General features: G+C 46.2%; 1 long non-coding RNA gene across 14 annotated transcripts; it reads left to right on the top strand.

Annotated features, from left to right (window-relative positions):
- The first annotated feature begins 425 nt into the window (after positions 1-425).
- On the top strand, positions 426-13,979 carry LOC308639320. Of its 14 annotated transcripts, none has more exons than XR_014020055.1 (8): positions 1,494-1,632; positions 3,117-3,165; positions 3,655-3,795; positions 5,324-5,524; positions 5,824-5,944; positions 8,855-8,939; positions 9,543-9,623; positions 13,930-13,979. It is a non-coding gene; the product is annotated as an uncharacterized lncRNA (long non-coding RNA). The 14 variants fall into 14 exon arrangements; XR_014020057.1 differs by lacking the exon at positions 13,930-13,979 and adding an exon at positions 11,813-11,940; XR_014020056.1 differs by lacking the exon at positions 9,543-9,623 and having other exon boundaries at positions 13,930-13,945.
- The last annotated feature ends 5,031 nt before the right edge of the window (positions 13,980-19,010 follow it).

Raw genomic sequence — 19,010 nt, forward strand, 5'->3', positions numbered from 1 at the left:
TGACAGGGAGCTGTTGGGATTCTGCTCCTGAAAACAGAGAACTGCTTCCTCTCTGGCCTTTCTCCCTGTTGCGGGTACCCCAAGAGGCTCAGCCAAGCAAGGCCACTCACTGGCCCTTCTTGGACAAAACTAACACTACCCTGACACACGCAGGTCAACACACAAATGCAACACACCCCATAGGACCGTGTGAATCTAGGGAAACCGCAAGGGAAGTGCCAGTGGAAATCTGTCAGCCTATCATGACACCAAATTGCTGATCCCACCCAGGTCAACTGCCCAGGATCGGCTGCATTGCAGCCAACGGGACGACCAAAGATGCCCTCCCTCTCTGAACATCACACACTGCAGCTCGCATAGTGATTTGATGGAAAAGGTCCAAACACTTGCATGCGAATGCAGGAATCACAGAGCCTACTAAGAGCCTGCCTGCTTCTAAGTCACATCCTGAGCCCTCTGGCTCTCACGCATCCTGGGAAGACTTTCTCTGACGTTTCCATTTGGGAAATGTCGCCTTCCTTGAAATCACTTCAGAGATTTTTGTCTCCTATGGTGGGGTGGGAGATGAGGCGGAGTGGGAGGCGATACCGAGGAAACAGGTTATTTCTGAACCTGTTGAACACGGATTCGAGCCCGATCGCACCCAGCTGTTAAGGATGCCCACAGGAAGTTTCAGTCCTATCTCTCGGCTTCAAAACGCCGGGCCCCAGCTAGAGAAAGAGAAATACGCCACACGCAGACTGTCCACCCGCCATTCTGATAAGGACGAGATGGGGCGTCTGAGAAAAACAACGGTCCCCTCGGAAAGCGCCCTTCACGGCTGGCCAAAGGAGGACTCCGGTCCCAGGACCCACAGGCGCACCTGGCCTGGTCCAGGAGGTTCTCTCCGAGTCTCTCCCCCACCCCCTTCTCTTCTCCTTCTCTCACCCAGCCGGTGCCAGGGAGACTCTGTCTCTCCCCCTCGGCCTCCCTCTCTCTCCGTCTCTCGGGGTCTCTGGCTCCCTCTGCGTCTGTCTCTCTCCCAGCCCCCTCGCCTCCCAGTCTCTCTCAGTCTCTCCCTGTCTCTCTGTGGCTCCCACGCTCTCCGTCTCTCCGAGCCTCTCTCCCACCCGCTTCTCTCTATCTCTGTCGCTCGGGCTCCTTAGGTCTCGGTGTCACTCGGGCTGTCTCACGCGCGGTCTTTCTCCGGAGCGGGTCCGGGCGTCTGCTCGCCGGCGCGCCGCCGGCTCTCCTCAGCCCTGGTAACGCACCGCGGCGCTTGGAAGGAAAGGGTTAAGATCACCGAGAGGAGCCGCCCTCCGGAGGCTAGAGAGGCCGCGCCAGGGAAGGCGGGGTCTGTGGGCCTGGCGTGCGTCAGAGGGCAGGGACGCCTGGGAGGAGGAGACCGGGGACCTGGGTTCGCTGTGGCAGCTGCAGTGCGAGTCGGGAAGGGGACGGCCCGGGTTGCTCCGCGGAGCGGCAGGCTAGGGGGTCGCGGCCCGCGCGTTCCCTCTCGGCCCCGCGGAGCGGCGGCGTCGAGGCCGCCCGCCGTCCGGGCAGCGCACCGCCGCGGGCCCTCGCGACCTCGAGAGCGCGGGTCCGGGACGCGGCGATGCTCGCCGAGGCCGTGGGAAGAGATTCCGGGCAGCGGAGGTGACGTCACAGGCGGGGCTCGTGGGAACCGGCGAGGGGGCCACGGGAGGCCACCTGCTCGGGGACGGGCTGGCTCGTTCTGGTCTGGAGCGCGCGAGACCGGATACCCGCTCTGTGATTTGGGTTTTTTTCACTAGCTGCTTTTGCAAGGGCGGAAGGAGCCCACCGAGGAGGAACGCGCGTGCGCACGCACACACGCAAAGACATGGAATCCATTGGGGCTGCTGCAGTAGGCAGAGGGCCTTGGATGTGGATACTAGTGTCGCGGCGGGGTGGCTCTTGCCTTTGCTTTTTCGCGAGGAATAGACAGGGTATACTGGGGGAGATTTACGGGGACGGAGGTTATTGATATGATCAGAGGTGCTCTCTGTAAACTGGATGGGGAGTGATTATCGCTGCCCAGCTAGTCGAGGAGAAGAAACTAAGCGCATCATCCTTGAGACAGACAGTGGACCAGGAGTCAGGAGGGCCTGTCATATCCGAGTTGTGTGGGACTGGTGGCCGGGTGGACAGAGTGCAGGCCACATAACTTTAGTCGCATGGGGAAGGGTGGTCCTTTGTGGTCAGCGTTTCCCAGAGCAGGAAATCATGCTGGAATTTCTTCGCCATGACTTGCATCAGGAGTCAGGAGATGTTCAACATTGTCAACAAGGTCAAACTAAGCAGGGCATCTTTCATGCCTTTCCAAGCAGATCCATATGTATGGAAAGAGATGATCATTTTGCCCTGGAAGTTACTAACCCATGAACAGCATTTTATACTTTCCAGATGGTCGCATACTCGTGGTGTAGGTGAAGGCAGAAATCAGTAATTGTCCCAGATCGGGATCATCATCCTCGTTTTATAGATGAGGTGACTTTTTGTGTTCCAGTGCTGGATATGGAACCCAGGGACTTGCGCCACCTAGGAATGCCCTCTGCCACTGAACTTTGTCCCCAGCCCCAAATGAGGGCTGGAGCTCAGGTGGCAGAGGTTTTGCCCAGCAGGTTGGCGACCCTAGGTTGGATCCCCAGCGCCAAACAAAAATGTTTATAAAGTGAGGTAACGGCCACAGAGAGGTTTCATAACCAGCCCAGAGTTACACAGGGAATAACTGGGGTATCACTGATGCAAATCCAAGTGTCTGTGGCTTCATTACCCCATTCCAGATCCAGATATCTGAATCAGTCCTCCCTCCTAAACTGTAGACCTCTTGAGCCAACTAACCACCCACCAGTCACATTTTTGCACTCGGTGAACTCTGGGGCAGTGGACGTGACCTCCAAGAGAAAAGAGTGGTAGGGAAAGTGGATCCCAAAGCCCGTGCCCTACCGGCTGGAGAGAGAGAGGGCCTATTATCAGGAGCTTGAAGGATGAGAGGAGGAGAGGTTAAGTCTTCCATAGGAGACAGACAATTATGCTCCACGCAGGAGGTGGTCAGCTCGGATTATATTCAATTTACTTACTTTTCCTCCTCCCCCCCTTCCTTCCTGCCAATCTTTCAGCATTTGCAAAACATGTTCTGTGGTGAGCACACCCGAAGCCTATATGTGGGTAAGTAGAGAGATTCCCATTTTTGCATGGTGAGTACCTGACCATAACCACCACCATGCTTCTGGATAAAAAGAGAACATTCCCCTACACTAAACAGATGAAACTAATTAAGTCATGTTTTCTAATTCTTATTTATTATTCTCCAATCACAGAAATGGCATGCTAGGCACTGAGAGGTTAGGTCAGCTCCCCAGAGTCACTGTTGTGGTTGACTCCCACAACAGTTAATGATCAGCATGTCCCAAACTGAAACTGTCCACGCCCACCCTCTGCACACCTTTTTCTCCAACATACCACCCTTTGGTTTTGGTGTTTTGTTTTGTTTTGTTTTACATTTTATTTAGAGACAGGGCATCACTGAGTTGCTTAAGGCCTGGTTGAGTTGCTGAGGCTGGCTTTTAACTCATGATCCTCCTGCCTCAGCCTCCCCAGCCGCTGGGATTACAGGTGTTTGCCATCACGCCTAGCTGCACTTTCTGTTTTACCTAGGGAGTAGATGGCTGGAAAAGCTTACTGACTTGGCACATGATGAAGATTCCTTATAGATTTCCCAGATCGACTGACTAATTGGAATAGGTCTGAGAGCTGGGCTTCCGGGGCAAGTTTTACTGAGAAATACGATACACAATGGTAAGTGTGGAAGGCCACAGTTTAATTTGATAGACCTCAGTAATCACTTCACTGTGTATGTAGTGCAAAACATCATGTCGTATGCCTTAATTATATAAGATAAAAATAAGCTTAAAGAATAGTGACACCTATGTAAATAGTAATAAAGGCATATGTGTAAAAGATTTCAAGGAAGAGAATAGCATACATTCACAAAGATCTCCCCTTCATTCATATGGACCCAGTGTTGCATTTGACTTTGGAATTTGCAGTTGCAGCTATAGTTTTTGTACCATGATGGGATGCAGGCTGGGAGTCTCCCTTGCAGTGGAGAGTTAAGTAGCAGAAACAAGGAACGAATCTGTCACTTTATAGCCTCCTTGACCAAGGAAATTAAGTAAACAAGATTTGATCTGCCCTTGATAACGACTGTTTTGGAGTAATGATGGTCCACGGCAGGTTCCGTCTTAGATACAGTCTGAGCTTTCTGCAGTGACAAAGCATTCTGAGACAGAGGAATGAGTCTGACATAACTTTCCTATGTGTATATATGTGAATACACCACAGTGAATCTCAACATGGTGTCCATCCACAAGACTGTGATTTTAATTAGAATAAGATATATACCATGCTTGTTTAAATATCTCAAAATGGAGTCTGCTGTCTTGTATAACTAAAAAGAAAGTGTACTAGCCGAGCTGTCCTCCCTTTGCCAGGGCGTGGGTCAGCAGAGAGGCCAAGGTCATTAGTCTTGACTCGGGGACCCTCCAAGGGACTTTGCAGTGCTTGCATGCAACTCGTCATTTATCTTTTACTAAGGATGCCATCCGCTTCCCACATGGGATTCTGTGTCAGTTTTACACCATCCACTAGAGAAGTCAGGTCCACAGCTGGTTCTATCTGCAACATAGTAAACTGTGCGCATGAATTTTGTTCACTGAAGCCCAGTGTAATTCCTTTTAACTCAGCACACCTAAGCGTGAAATGAAGTATGTGCTGTGGACACGGGAACAATAAATAAGAAAAGGTGGAAATGGCACCAGTCCCACCACCACCATTCTCAACCTCATCCTGCCTGGAGTGTAAGCTAGAATCCCAGGGGCCCTAGCATCTGGTTCTGCATAGCAAAGGGAGACGAACAGTAAGAAGTTGGATTGCTGATGCAGAAGAGCCTGGGTCTGGGATTCACATCCCAGTTCTGTCCAATTTTATAGCCAGGCCTCTTTCCAGGTACAGCAAAACCATCTGTTTGGGTTTCAGAGCTGCCTGCCGAGATGCAGATACCGTGCTGTGTTGGATGGTCCTTGTTGTTCCAACACCACGTGCATCTGAGAAACATGGGCCCCCATCAGGTGAAGCCACCCTGAGGGTTCTAGGACACTCAGTGTCTGCCTTCCCAGGAGCTGCTGTGACCCGAGAGCCCTGGAGTCTCCTTGGTGGGAAAGGTTGGCTTCAGCTTACAGTGGCACAGGGCTTTCTCTTCCAGCAGGAAATCTTCAGTTCCACCCTCAAATTATGTCTCACTCTGTTTAATCTCATTCCCTGACAGATAATAGGAATTCAGAGGCAAGCAGTGCCAGAAGAAATGTTTGTAATGGCTTCAACACAGCCCTGGAGTCGACCAGACACCGAAGCATAGTGATGTGGGGCCCACCAGACTGAGGATGGAAGTCTAGCTCTGTTCTTCAGCTCTCTCCATTCTATGATGTGGATAATCAGAGCACCTATCTGCGACGCCGACCCCTCTCTGGTGAGTGTGGCCCGAGCAAACCCTCCCAGACACCCTGTAGGTGAGTGTGAGTTGCCCTTCTGTATGTTCGTGGGGTGCTGTGGCTTAAACTCTGGCATAGTTCTTCTCCCACCACACCAGAGTGCGGGGGGAGGTCCTCAGCCTGCAAAGGTACTGCCTATGTCATCCCTGCATGCTCCTTCCCATCTCCTTGCCCAGCAAGTGGTTAGAACTTGCTTATTTAGTGATTGAAGAACTTTGAGCAAAGTTACTTGGACAGAAACGGATAGCTGTTATAGTTACAGTTATTTCTGTAGCAGAAACGACAATGAACAAAGGGTTCCCCTGTGCTTGGATTGTCTTCCGCCAGGGTGGAAAGGAAGATCGTGGTTTCATCCCATGTCTAATTCTGGAACTCTGAGGAAAGAGGTTCCAAATATTGTGAGTATATGTTGGGCAGTCTCTTGGTCCATCAGGCTCCAGTCTAGCCTCCCAGTAGTATTGCTCTGGTCCGTCACCAGAGTTTCTCAAGTGTCCGGTGCACATAGTAGACCCCTGTTCAGCAGGAGGACTACTGAGTGAATTTGGGCCTGGTATTTGAGTATGTGGTACTGTGGCTAGAGCAGAGATGTCCCTTGAGACAAGGCTGTGGACAGTATGAAGATGCCAGTGAGGTCCCCATGGGCTCTCTCAGCCTTACCTGGTTGTGGTCCTAGCTTTTTGCCCAAACCCTCCTATTTGCTGATTTCTCTTGCCCCACCTCTCTCCTTTCCCCACACCTTGCCTTGCCTGGGCATCTGTGACCCTCTGTTGTCCTTTACTGTCCGGCTGATAGAGCTGAAGCTTCTTCGTCCCACAGCAGCCTGGCCCTCTGACCCTCACACTTTCAGCCTTCTGCTCAGCTCTTCCTCACTCCAGGCTGCTCTGGTGTCCTTGCAGTGTGTCTGCACTGTTTCGGCAAGCTCTGCCTCAGACACACTTCCCAGCTGTTCTCTCTGTGTGGAAAACCCTGACCCCTGGTGTCTGCTTGACTGAATCTTCTTCCTCTTCTCATCTGTGTCAAAATGTCTCCTTCTCCATGGGGACTCTAGTTACTCTGTTTGATACTCGCACCTGCAGCTTACTTGTCCATTTCAATATTTCTGATTCAATAGCATTTCTTCCTCTCCCTACCCTGTCTCTGAAAAATCATTTGTTAACTTATTAAAGGCCATGCTCTGTGTTTGGAGACTTTCCCAAAAAAAAAAAAAAAAAAAAAAAAAAAAACAGTCCAGGCCTTCTCGTCTTTCGTAAATCAGAAACAGAGCTGATTTCATGCTCATCCTGTCCAGAAGGCAGTTCCTTTTCTCGGGGTTTGCCTGTTAATAGAAACCTAAAGGACCAGTAGGTAACCTGAGAGGGTTCAGGTGCCACCTTGGAGGCACTATCTTTTGTCCTTCCAGAATGGTTTTGAAGGGTCGGTTTGGTCCCTTTGCCATAACCCTGATCCGAGTCAACCCAGCTGACCTTTAGCAGCACTGAAAGGTACCAAAGAAGCCACTAGGGTAGCTAGAGATTGATGAGTCTTACCTTAATATCACAAGGTTTTTAGTACTTACTGATGGGAGCAGATTTTGCTATCTTGTAGCAAATTTTACCTCTCCTTCACCTTGGCTATTGTGAAAAGAAATACCATTCTTCTGTGATTTTCAGTTAGTTCCTTCAGTTGTTAATTTTTTAGATGACACTGAGTGGGCATTTCCACTATGGCGCAATATGTTCTTTGCAAATAGCTCTTTAAATTCTTCAGCTAAAATCATCTTTTAAATCATAATCTTAGAAACCAGGTAGTAGCTTTCTCACCTCTTCAGTTTCCCTAAGGCATTGGTATCATGCTGTCACATATGCATATGTGTGTGTACCATGTATATCTTTATCTCATGTCCTGCAGCTGGCCTTCATGGCATGCCAGCTAAGAAAAATGCTGTCACCCATGGTGATGGGTGTTTTCAGGCTTGGGTAGTAGGTGAGTTTCTGTTGACAGTCTTAGTAAAACACAAAACTCCTCATTTGTTTTCTTCAGCGTTCCTCCCAGTTATACCTTTACACTTTGATTAGAATATGACGACTTGGAGATTTTGAACAGCAAGCTTCTGGGTGGGAATCAGGCCCTTTAAGTCATGTGTTAGCTGTGCAGAGAGAGAGAGAGAGAGAAGGATTATGGGACAACAGCAGGGAAGGAGGGTAAGAGAAATGTGAAGTTCACTGGGAGCACTAGAAGACAGCAAGCCTTCCAAAGGTGTTACCAGTGTCTCGTGACAGCCTAGGCCATGACCATGGTGAAGGCAGACACTGGCAGGAGCACCATAGCTACGGCTCCCATTCACCTCGACATCTCTTCAGTCCATTCTGCACTATAACCTGTGCTGCACTTACAGTGACGGAGCATAGGCTGCATTATGAAACAGGTCTAGAGTAGGTTCTTTAGGCCTTCAACACTTACGAAGAGTATGTTATTGCCCTCCTAGACGTGCCCATTCAGGGCCACAGTCCCATTCTCTTTGCTGCGGCTGATGTAGATGTCCCTATCATTGGAGACAAATGTGAAGCAGGAACTCTACCTCTGAATCACATCCCCAGGTCCCTGGGCAGGGATTTCTGTTAATTCTGTTCCCAGATGAACCCTAGCTCTGCAAGCTGCCCTGGCTCAGAGAAGACCATCCACAGGTTTGTCGCTGGAAGGGTCGTGTGTCCTTTCCCACTGGACTGAGACCCTGTTGGGTCCTAGTTTCCCCCATCTGGTAGTGGCCTCAGTGTGCTCAGGCCAGGTCGCTGTGTGGCAGCAGCTGCATCAGTCTGAGGCACAATTATTGCCGAACAGTTCTGTCATCTGAGTCTCAAGGCTGCCCGGTTTCGTTTCAAACCCCACACACTGACTTTCCAGAAATTTTAATTTAGTCAGCATTTTGGCCCTAGTTTGGAGCCTCAAGTCATTCCTGGAAGTGGTAAGTTGAAAACAAACCACGTCACCTTAGGAAACACTCAGGAGAGCAGTGTGATTAATGTGGTTGGGTGACTATGAGATGCTTTGAACTCTGTGTGTGAACTTGTTTCCCTCGTCCCTTTTTCTCATTTTCAACCTTTTTTTGTGTGTGTTTCAAGAGTAAGCAGAAGATTTCTACCTCCCCCAGTGCTCAGATGACTTGCCCCCAAAGGATCTCACTGTTAAATAATAGTGAGACGATTCCCATGCCTGTTACAGAGGGGAGGCTCAACACACATCCATGAAGTTCCCATTGGCCTTATGGAATTGGAGAATAAGAGAAGCTAGAAACGTCATGGGGTGTGACTCCCTTTCCCCTGACCCTACAGGTGAGAAGGCTTCCCCAGACTTCACCCCTCCAGAGACTGGCAGCTGGGCTCCACAGCGAATAGTGCTCTGAGGCCAAGGTGCAAGGTGAGTCCCACAAAGCTCACTTGTCATTAAGAAGGAAGTTTCCCCAGCATGTGATAGACAGGGTGCTCTTGTCTATGATCCTGAAGGCACTGTCCTCGATACTCTGCAGGTTTGGGAACACATGCGGTAGAAGCAAGGGGTTGCTTGTCCTCCAACAGAGGGTGTTTTGGAAAATGGCTAAAGCTTCCTGCTCTGGTACAATTGGCTTGAAACACTAATCCTGGCAGTTGAAGAGAACATCCCATTCTCCACTTGGCTTGTTATCCCATTGTGCGCAACGTGGAAATGGCATGGGTCGTTATCAGGAACCTGTCATGTCACCACGTTCCAAGTTACCAGAGAAGGAACCAAGAGTTCTGTCTCTGAACCTCTCTCTCATGTAGCAGTGTATAACGTGTGGTTAGTGAGAAGTTAATACCATGAAACCATGGGTATCTTGGAGATGGAGGTGATCTTATGAGATAGTTCACTATCATCGGCCCAACCCACGTTTCTGGTAAATGATCTGTGCACTTTCATCCTGCATTTCCTGCTGGACAGTAGGGCCCATCCTCTTTCCCTGGCCAGAGATGGCCTTTCACGGCATCCCTTTCTTTTCCCCAGCCCCAACTTCTGATTTCAGATGTGTCCAATGGGAGGAAGGGTCCGAAGGGGTCTGGATACAGTGCCGTCAGTGCTTCTCAGGTAAAAGTCCCATAGAGGTTCAAAGGTGCTCCCAAGAGCTAGTGTCTTCTCTTACCCAGCAGTGTCCTGGGATCCAGGCCCTTAATTGTGTGGGTGATGAGCTGCAGCAGTGCCTCTGCCTTGGTTACTTTCTGGGTGTCGTGAGGCCTAGAAGGAAGCAGACCATAATATCCCAGGACAAGATGGGTATGTCCTGTTCGTACTTGGGTGGGGGGCCCGTTTTCCCTTGTCACTGAGATTTCCTCAGCTGTGGCTGAGGGAGGTGCCTTGTCTTTCTAAAGAGCAGCAGGATTCTCAACCCAGGGCAGGGTCTGAAGGAAGCTGACTAAACTGAACATTTAGATAAGGAATGTGGGCTTTGGGAAGCTGAAGTGAACGGAGTCTCAGGATAACCTCTCACTGTTTCTGGACAGTTGTGAAAATGAAACATCAGGAGGAGGTCAAAACCCTCCTGTCTGAACTTGGGAATGTGACAATGTCTCTCTTCCCAGAGTGGAACCTACTCATAGCTCAGGTGTTTGAGACCCTGGAATACTGAACAAAAGGCAGACCATGCCTGTCTCTGTGACACAGATCTTCCCTCAGCTCAGAACCATCACACCTTGGACATGAACTTCCAGCTACTTCAGGGACCTCACCCTATAAGTCACCAAACCCCAAGTATCCCAGTGCCACGCAGAACCCAGAACGCAATCCAGGAAAGCACAACTCACAGACCTCAAATCTTTGGACACGCAATACCTCACACTTGACTGAACCTAGATTGCTCAGCTCAATGAATGAGGCCAGGGACTCAGAAGAGCCCTGAGATGTCAAGTTCTGAAGTGTAGACTCAACTGCATGCCAACAACTTCATAACTCACGACTTAAAAACCCAAATAGCTCCCAGACCTCCCACCCTGGACATACAAATCCACAAAAGCTTGGATCCCTACCCTGGTATGCAGGCACATGCACATCTGAGAGGGCTGGTACTGAAAACACAGAGACCTCATGCATGAAGGTATGTGTAACCGACATCTCAGAGAAGTCAGAGCCTGGTGCACAAAGCCCAAAGTTCGCAAACCAGGAAATGGTCAACCCCTCAAAATTGCAGCAACCTCAGTCCCTGGGATACAGACTTATGATTGGGTCACAGAGGTCACATTCAGGATCCGGAATCAAAAAAGATCAGACACCCTTGTTTTGGATAACATCTGTGATCTCATGAGCATAGGGTGAGGAATGTCGGGTTGCATCACATTTTGCACATCGCTACTCTGCAGAGCTCAAACCCTAATTCTGGACATGCAGAACAAAAACTGCAGAGAATGTATATGGTAGACACAGCACCTAAAACAGATCACATACCTCACACACCAGCACACACATTCATAAAGAACCCTGAGATCCTTCACTCTGGACACAAGCCCCTCAGGGCTCAACAGACCTCACATCCTGGGTGGACATCCTGAAACTAGTCAGACAACTGACAACCTGTAATGGGCCAGGGACCTCTCATTTTGGACACAGACCTTGAAATAACTCAGTGATGTGATGGATGGCCTCAGTGACACCCACAATGTCACTCCTTCCAGGATCCATGCTAGATAGGGCCACAGCCATGTTTCTCCCAGTCTCCTGAGTGAGACACGGGGGTGGGATGAAAGAGAAAGGAGGGCCAGGCATGGTGGTGCATGCCTGTAATCTTCCGAGGTAGAGACAGGAGGCTTGTGAGTCCATAGCCAGCTCCAGCAATTTAGCAAGGCACTAAGCAACTCAGTTCAATCCTGTCTGTAAATAGAATACAAAACTTGACTGGGGCTCTTTATTAGTGGTTGATTGCCCCTGAATTCTATCCCTACTACTGAGAGAGAGAGAGATGGAAATAGGGCAGAATGAGAATGAACCCCTACATCTGGACCCTGGTCAAAGCACCTGAGTATCCTTTTCCAGGGGATGAAGACCCAGGTTCTGCCCCCAGAGGCTGCTTCTGGGGAATGATTCACATATACCTGGGCCTGATGCACCCTGTAGTCCTGTGCCTATCATAGTGAGAATATGTTCTAGGTAAGAAGTCTTGTGCCATCCTGGAGATGAACCCTCACTGCCCTCAGGCCTGAGATGCCCTTATGCCACAGTATCACTCTTTGGGTAAGGAGAGGCTGAGTGTGTCCCTGTCAACCACGATGGTCTTCTGGTGGTTACAGCAGATCTGATGCTTCTAGGAACCCGCCTCCAGCTCAACAATGGACCTCCTGCCCAGCATCCTGTTCACCCTGAATGGTGTCTTTCTGACTCTTGAGCATGTGAATCCAGGAGCCCCCTGATTTTCTCTGCCCTCCTCGACCCTGAACAGATGGCCCTCTGCAGATCCTTTGAGCATGAATGACCCAAGATGAAAGGGGCACATGGTGAAAGTGTTTGCCGCAGAGTGCCAGGGCTATATGGCACCGACCATACACCGATATGGAGGGGTGCTACTGTCCCTCTGACCCCGCCCCCTCATCAGCCCCTCATTCCCAGTCCTTTCTGTTTTCCTCTGAGTATGCTTGTCCCCTTCCAATTCATAAATCAGGTATAAAGGGAATGGGGTGGGAGGGTCTCTGTACTTACACATAGCTTGGTGTAATTTGACATAGTACAGATATCTTTCCACACATACACCAGGAGAGCAACCCTGGGGTAGGGCTGTTTGTTCATGGGCAGTCACAGCTGGGAGGCAGTGCTGTTTTGGGTGTGAGGCTGATGTGGCCTTCCTGGTGGGCCTCATCTTCTTGGGAGACACACACACTGGCTCATCTCCGATCCCCTGGTGGATCTCCACTCCCTGAGGACTCAGTCTCATACCTGCCGCATTTCTGGAAGATGTTTGAACAAAGTCAGGGCTTAATTGATGCCTGGTGATATATTCGTTCCCTTAAGAATCCACCTAAGCCCTAATTACCAAGATGCTCTCAACATCTCTGCTGCCTAATGCCTAAAAAGACATCATTTAAGCATTTACTTCTTTTTATGGATCAGGTTGCCATCTCCCTGGAGGAATCAGGACTGGTTCTGGAGGAACCCAATCCTCTTTGAACTGCATTCACAGATTTCTGACTGTGAATGGTTTTCTTGGTGTGTCTGTAAACTGATAGTGGGCTTTCCGATCAATATAATGGGATCCATCAGGCATTTTTTTAACGAGCCAGTGATCTTACTGACCTGGTAATACCTTCTGCCTTTTGGACTGGTGAGTTGACTGAGGTTCCAGGGTAGGATCCTGAACTCTCCACATCCACCTCCATCTCCACTATTTGAAGCCCCACCTTTGGGGCTGTAAGCTTCCAAACTAAGACAGCACCCCTGACACCCAGACCGTGCATGCTCTCTAACCTGGAAGGTCCTGAATGGCAATCATATCTAAACCAAACAGACTTTAGTGTCATCCTTAATTTCTGCCCTGCTGCTCCACCCCAGAACCATTCACTTAACTCTTCGCCTTTTTTCTTGGATGCACTAGGGTTGGATCTGTAGAGCCAAGTAGCTGGGGCCATACATGGAATGACAGTGACCTGAGAGTCTTCAGAGGCCTCATCCTGACTGGATGTGTTAAGGTTCCTGCTTGGTGGGAAGCCCATTGCACATGACGCAGAATGGTTTATTTTAAAATACAAGGCTCCCTTCCCCAGTGGTCTATCCCAAAGTGTACTGCTTCATCTGGGCCTTTAGTGGTACATTTCAGTGAAGGGAAGTTTCACCCACCCTGTGCATCCAGCCTATTCCTTCTCAGTGTCCCCAGTACTTGCTGATTCTCCCAGAAGGGGCAGTTTCAAGCTATTTCTTTCTTTTTAAAATTGTTTTTATTAGTGCATTATCGTTATACATAATAGTGGGGTTCCTTTGACGTAGTCATATGTGCGTCAAATATAAGTTGCTCCATTTCAGTCCCTGGTGCTAATATTAGTCTGTTTCTAATGAGTCTTTTCATCTCTATTCCCTACCCCATCCCTGACAGCACATCCAATGGGTGTTGCCTTTGTGACCCTGACACTGCTTAGTGGACAATTCCATTCCCATCTCCTAATATTGTCTAATGCATGAGTTGCATATTCCTGTTCTTGTAGAGTGCCTAGTGTAGAGTCCAGCCTCCTAGATGGAGCCCCTGCCTCGGGAGTGGTACTTAGGATGTCAGAATGGGACATTCCTTACCCTCATCACTGATGGAACTGTGAATCAACAAGACAACTGCAGGTCTCTGTGTCTGCATCGATCATTAAATTCTACCACCTCCCCCTCAGTAGAGGGAGACTGTTATCCACTATATTCTTTGCTTTCTCCCCAGCACCTAGAACAGTGTCAGGCACAGAATAGGCCCTCCATTGATGTTGGTAAGGAAACATCCTTTGACTTGGCAATTTCATGGCATGGTATTAATGGAGAGTAGCAAGAAGGAGGTGCTCATAACCTACCCATTGTGTGTGTTTTCATGCACGTGCAAATGTGTGTGTGCACACTTGGGAGCATGTATGTGTGCTTGCATGTATGTACACAGATCTCACATGCATGGACTAGAAGACTTACTATTAGTGTCAATTATACTCCCCAAGGAGATCTTACGACTCGCTGCAATCCCTATCAAAATTCTAATTACTTATCTCCCTAAATTACAAGAGGGTGCTATAATTCTAATGAAATGAAAGTCTCCTGCAAAGAGGATGTGGAGAAAAAGGAACACTTTTACACTGTTGGTGGGATTGTAAATTAGTGCAACTACTATGGAAATCACAGTGGCGGGCCCTGAAAAGACTAGGCATGGAAATCCCGTATGACCCAAGTATATCACTCCTTGGTATTTTTCCTGAATTAAAATCATACTATAGTGGTATGTGCATACCCATGTTTATAGCAGCACAACTCACAATAACCAAACTATTGAACTAGCCTAGTTGTCCAATGGTTGAATGGGTAAAGAAAATGTGGTATGTGTACTCAGTGGAGTTAATTATTAAGCCATAAAGAAAAGTGAAAGTCAAACGACCGTCTGTGGTTTGCTCAGACACATGGGGATTTTCCCATATTAAGAGAACTGACTAATAATTCTTAAGTGAAAAAAAAAGAAAAGTGAAAGTATGTCATTTGCAGGAAAATGGATGGAACAAGAGCCATTATGTTAAGCAAAGTAAGTCAAACTCCAATCATAAAAGGAGCTATGTTTTCTCTTATATGCGGAAGCTAGAAAGGAAAAGGGAAAAGAAAGGTGGAAATGAAAGTTTGGTCTGTACAGGAAAGGGACCAAGGAGTGGGAAGTGGGGATGGAGGGAGGGAGTGCTTGGGGAGTGATATTGGCCAAATTATATTGTTGTGCGCATGTACAAGTATGTACCATCAAATACCACCATTATGTACAATTCTAAAGCCCTAATAAAAATGTAGGGGAAAAAGGCTTCCACAATAGCCAAAACAATCTTGAAACACAACAAAGTTGCAAGATTCACCCTCCCTGATTTGAAAACCTACTATAGATTTACTGCAATCAAGACAGAGTGGTACTGACATAATTTTAGTGGCGTAAAATGGAGTTTTCTGAAAGCCGTATTTCTGTGGTCAACTTATTGTTGTCAAGGATGCAAAGCCTGTTACCTAGTAAAAAAGTCTTTTCAGTGGATTGTCCTGGCATAACCTGGATGTCCATACACAAAGGAATGAATTTAGACCTGTATGTCACACTGTCTACAATTAAAATGAATTACAGACCTAAATGTAAGACTTTAAAATTATCGGAAGGAAACAGAGACATAAGTCTTCAAAAACCTTGGTTTGGGCAACAATTTACTAGATGTGACATGGATGCACGAACAACCAAGGCAAAATAGATAATGTGGCATCACCAAAATTTGAACTTTTATACTTCAAAGAATACATCAAGAAAGCGAAACGTCAACCCAAAGTATAAGAAAAATGTTTTGCAAATCATATGTGATAAAGTACTTCTATCTATAAAACACACACACTCACCTCTCAACTCAATAGAAAAGAAAACCCAATTAGAAGATGGGCAAAGAATCTAAATACAGTTTGTCCAGAGAAGATATCCAAATGCTGATAAGCACATGAAAAGGAGCTCCATATCATTAGCTTCAGGGAAATGTATCTATGAATCATGTTGAGATAGCACTTCACACCTGCTAGGATGTTTTCCAAAAAACATGTTGGTTAAGTATGTGAAGAAAGTGAAACCCTCATAAGATGCTGGTTGGAATGTAAAATGATGCAGTCACTTTGGAAACAGTTCCACAAAATTAAATACAGAGCATCATGTGGCCCGGTATTCCACTTCTTGGTACATATCCCCCCAAAATGAAAACATGTCCACACAAAAACTTGTGTATGCATGTGAATTGGAAAGACAACCTCAGGTCTCTCTATATCCGTCAGTACTAAATTAAACCACCTCCCCCTCAGTAGAATTGTATATTGTTGGCTCTATTTCTTTCTCTTTCCCTATCACCTAGGATAGTGTGAGGCACAAAGTAGGCCCTCCATTGATGTTAGTTAGGAAAGAGTCCTTTGACCTGGCAATTCTATGTCCAAAACTGTGTATTAGGGAAGCAATTGAAAATCTGTACAATGGTATGACGAGGACATTACTTGTGGGGATAATAAGCTTAAATAGTTAATGATTGTAGTCAAGGTAAGTGAGAGATGAAATGTTCATATTGTGTGATGTAACATCCTCTGTACTTGAACCAGATAAAAGAACTGGTTTCTCCTGGCCATAATGCTTTTTTTCATGTCATGCTGTTAATGGGGATTGGTCATTAGGAGATACACACACACACACACACACACACACACACACTGGATGCTTACAAATGCAGAAAGCAAGGCCAACAAAATACCTAAAGTGATTGCAGCAGTCTCTTCTGATGATTATACTGATAGAGGCAAGATACGGACTGCTTATTTCATTTTTTGATATAGTAGATTGTATTTGCCAAAAATCATCAAAATATACAAGTTTACATGTAGTTTTCCTTTTTTAACATTTAATGTTATAAAGCTATAACTCAAGTACTGTAACATTCAAAAGGTTGTGAGCCATCACAGTAACCATTTCTAGAATGCTATATTCTGAATGATTGTCTGTACCTAAATTCATATTGAAGTTTGTTCTTAAATGAGGCAGTATTGGGTGTGGTGGGTCCCTTAAGAGTTATTTAGGTGATGAGGCTGTGTTCTCTTGAATAGACTTTATTTTGCAATAAAGAATGGATTAAAACATAGGACCCACCCCATACTGTTAACATCTCTTCCCCCTTCTCTATTCCCTTGTCATTCATGTAATTATCTTCTTCTTTTATTTACGGATTTATGGATTCTATACATTTTATGTAAATAGAATCGTATACTGGTTCCTTTTTTTTTTTTAAAAAGAGAGTGAGAGAGGAGAGAGAGAGAGAGAATTTTTAATATTTATTTTTTAGTTCTCGTTGGACACAACATCTTTGTTGGTATGTGGTGCTGAGGATCGAACCCGGGCCGCACGCATGCCAGGCGAGCGCGCTACCGCTTGAGCCACATCCCCAGCCCATGGTTCCTTTTGTTTCTGGCTTCTTTCAGATAGTATAATGATTTTCAGTTTTCATCCGTCTTGAAGTATATATCAGTACTTTTATGGCTGAAAAATATTTCATTATGTGGATATACTACCACATTTGGTTTATATATTCATTAGTTGATGGACATTTGGGGCTGCTGATAGTCTTTGGCTATTATGAATAACGCTGCTTTGTACTTGTATGTACAAGTTTCTGTAAACACATATTTTCATTTCTCTTTGATATGTACCCAGGAGTGAAATCACTTGATCATGTTTAACTTTTGAGGAAAAGCCAAACTGTTTTCTGTAACAGCTGTACCATTTTGCATTCCCACCAGTTTCTCCACATCTTTCTCAACATGTATTACATGTCGTTTTTTAAAAATGGCTTTTAATATATTGGAGAATGTATTGCCTAATCCAAAGTCACAATAATTTATTCCTGTGCTCTCTTACAGGAGTTTTATAGTTTTAGCTCTTACCCTGGGATTTTGATTCATTTTTGCTAATTTTTGTCTACAGTATGGTGTCAGAGTTGAAATTCATTCTTTTGTATGTGGATATCCAATTGTCCCAGCAACATTTCCTGATAATACTCTTTCCCACTCAATTATCTTGGCATCCTTGTCAAAAATTACGTCACTGTGTATGTGTGGGTTTATCTCTGGATTCTTTTTTAAAAAATATTTATTTTTTAGTTATAGGTGGACACAATATCTTTATTTTACTTTATGTGGTGCTGAGGATCAAACCCAGGGCCTCACACATGCTAGGCGAGTGCTCTACCTGTGAACCACAACCCCAGCCCTCTCTGGATTCTTAATTCTGTTCCATTGATCAATAGGTCTATCTTTATGCCAGTGCCACACTGTCTTGATTACTGTAGCTTAGTAATAATTTCTGAAGTTCAAAAGTATAAGTCCTCCAACCTGGTTTTCTGTTTCAAGATTACTTAACCTGTGTTGGGTTGCTGGGATTTCCATATTCATTTTAGAATCAGCCTGTCAATTTCTGCAAAAACTGTAGTTGGAATTTTGATACAGATTACACTGAATATGTATATCAACTTTGGAAATATTGTCATTTTATTATTCAGTTTTCCAATTCATGAACTCAGATGTCTTTCCATTTATTTAAGTCATCTTTAATGTCTTTCAACAGTGCTTTGTAATTTTCAGTGTACAACTTTTACACCTCCTTGGTTACATTAATTCCTATGTATTTTATTCTTATGATTCTGCTGTAGCTGAAATTGTTTTCTTAATTATTTGTTTGCATTGCTCATTGCTAGTATATAAAAATACAATTGATTTTTGTATATTGGTCTTCCATCTTGTGGCCTGAATCTGAAGTGTATTATACTTAAAATGAAATATAGGGATTATACAACTGAAGTCCAGCTCAACTAATGAAAATATTGATTCAGATACCAACACTCATGATGCCCTGACAGAAAAATACAATAAAGAAGGCATACTACAGAAGAACAAATTTAAGGTCATCAGATTTTTCATCAGAATCTATGTAACCCAGAATTTTGTTTTTGTTTTTGTTTTTTGCCTTGCCAGGGATTGAACCTAGGGCCTCATTGTGTGCCCTACCACTGAGCTGTATCCCCAGCCCTGTAATTTTTTAAATGAAGGTTAAAAAAAAGTTTTTAAAATGTCATTGCTAGCACATATGCCCTACAAGGGATTGTAGGGCATATTTTGCAGGGAGGCCAGGGATTGAACTCAGGGGCACTCAACCACTTGAGCCATATCCCCAGCCTTATTTTGTGTTTAATTTAGAGACAGGATCTCACTGAGTTGCTTAGCGCCTCT

This window comes from Spermophilus citellus (genome assembly GCF_964194105.1).
Source record: "Spermophilus citellus genome assembly, chromosome: X".
Taxonomy (NCBI): domain Eukaryota; kingdom Metazoa; phylum Chordata; class Mammalia; order Rodentia; family Sciuridae; genus Spermophilus; species Spermophilus citellus.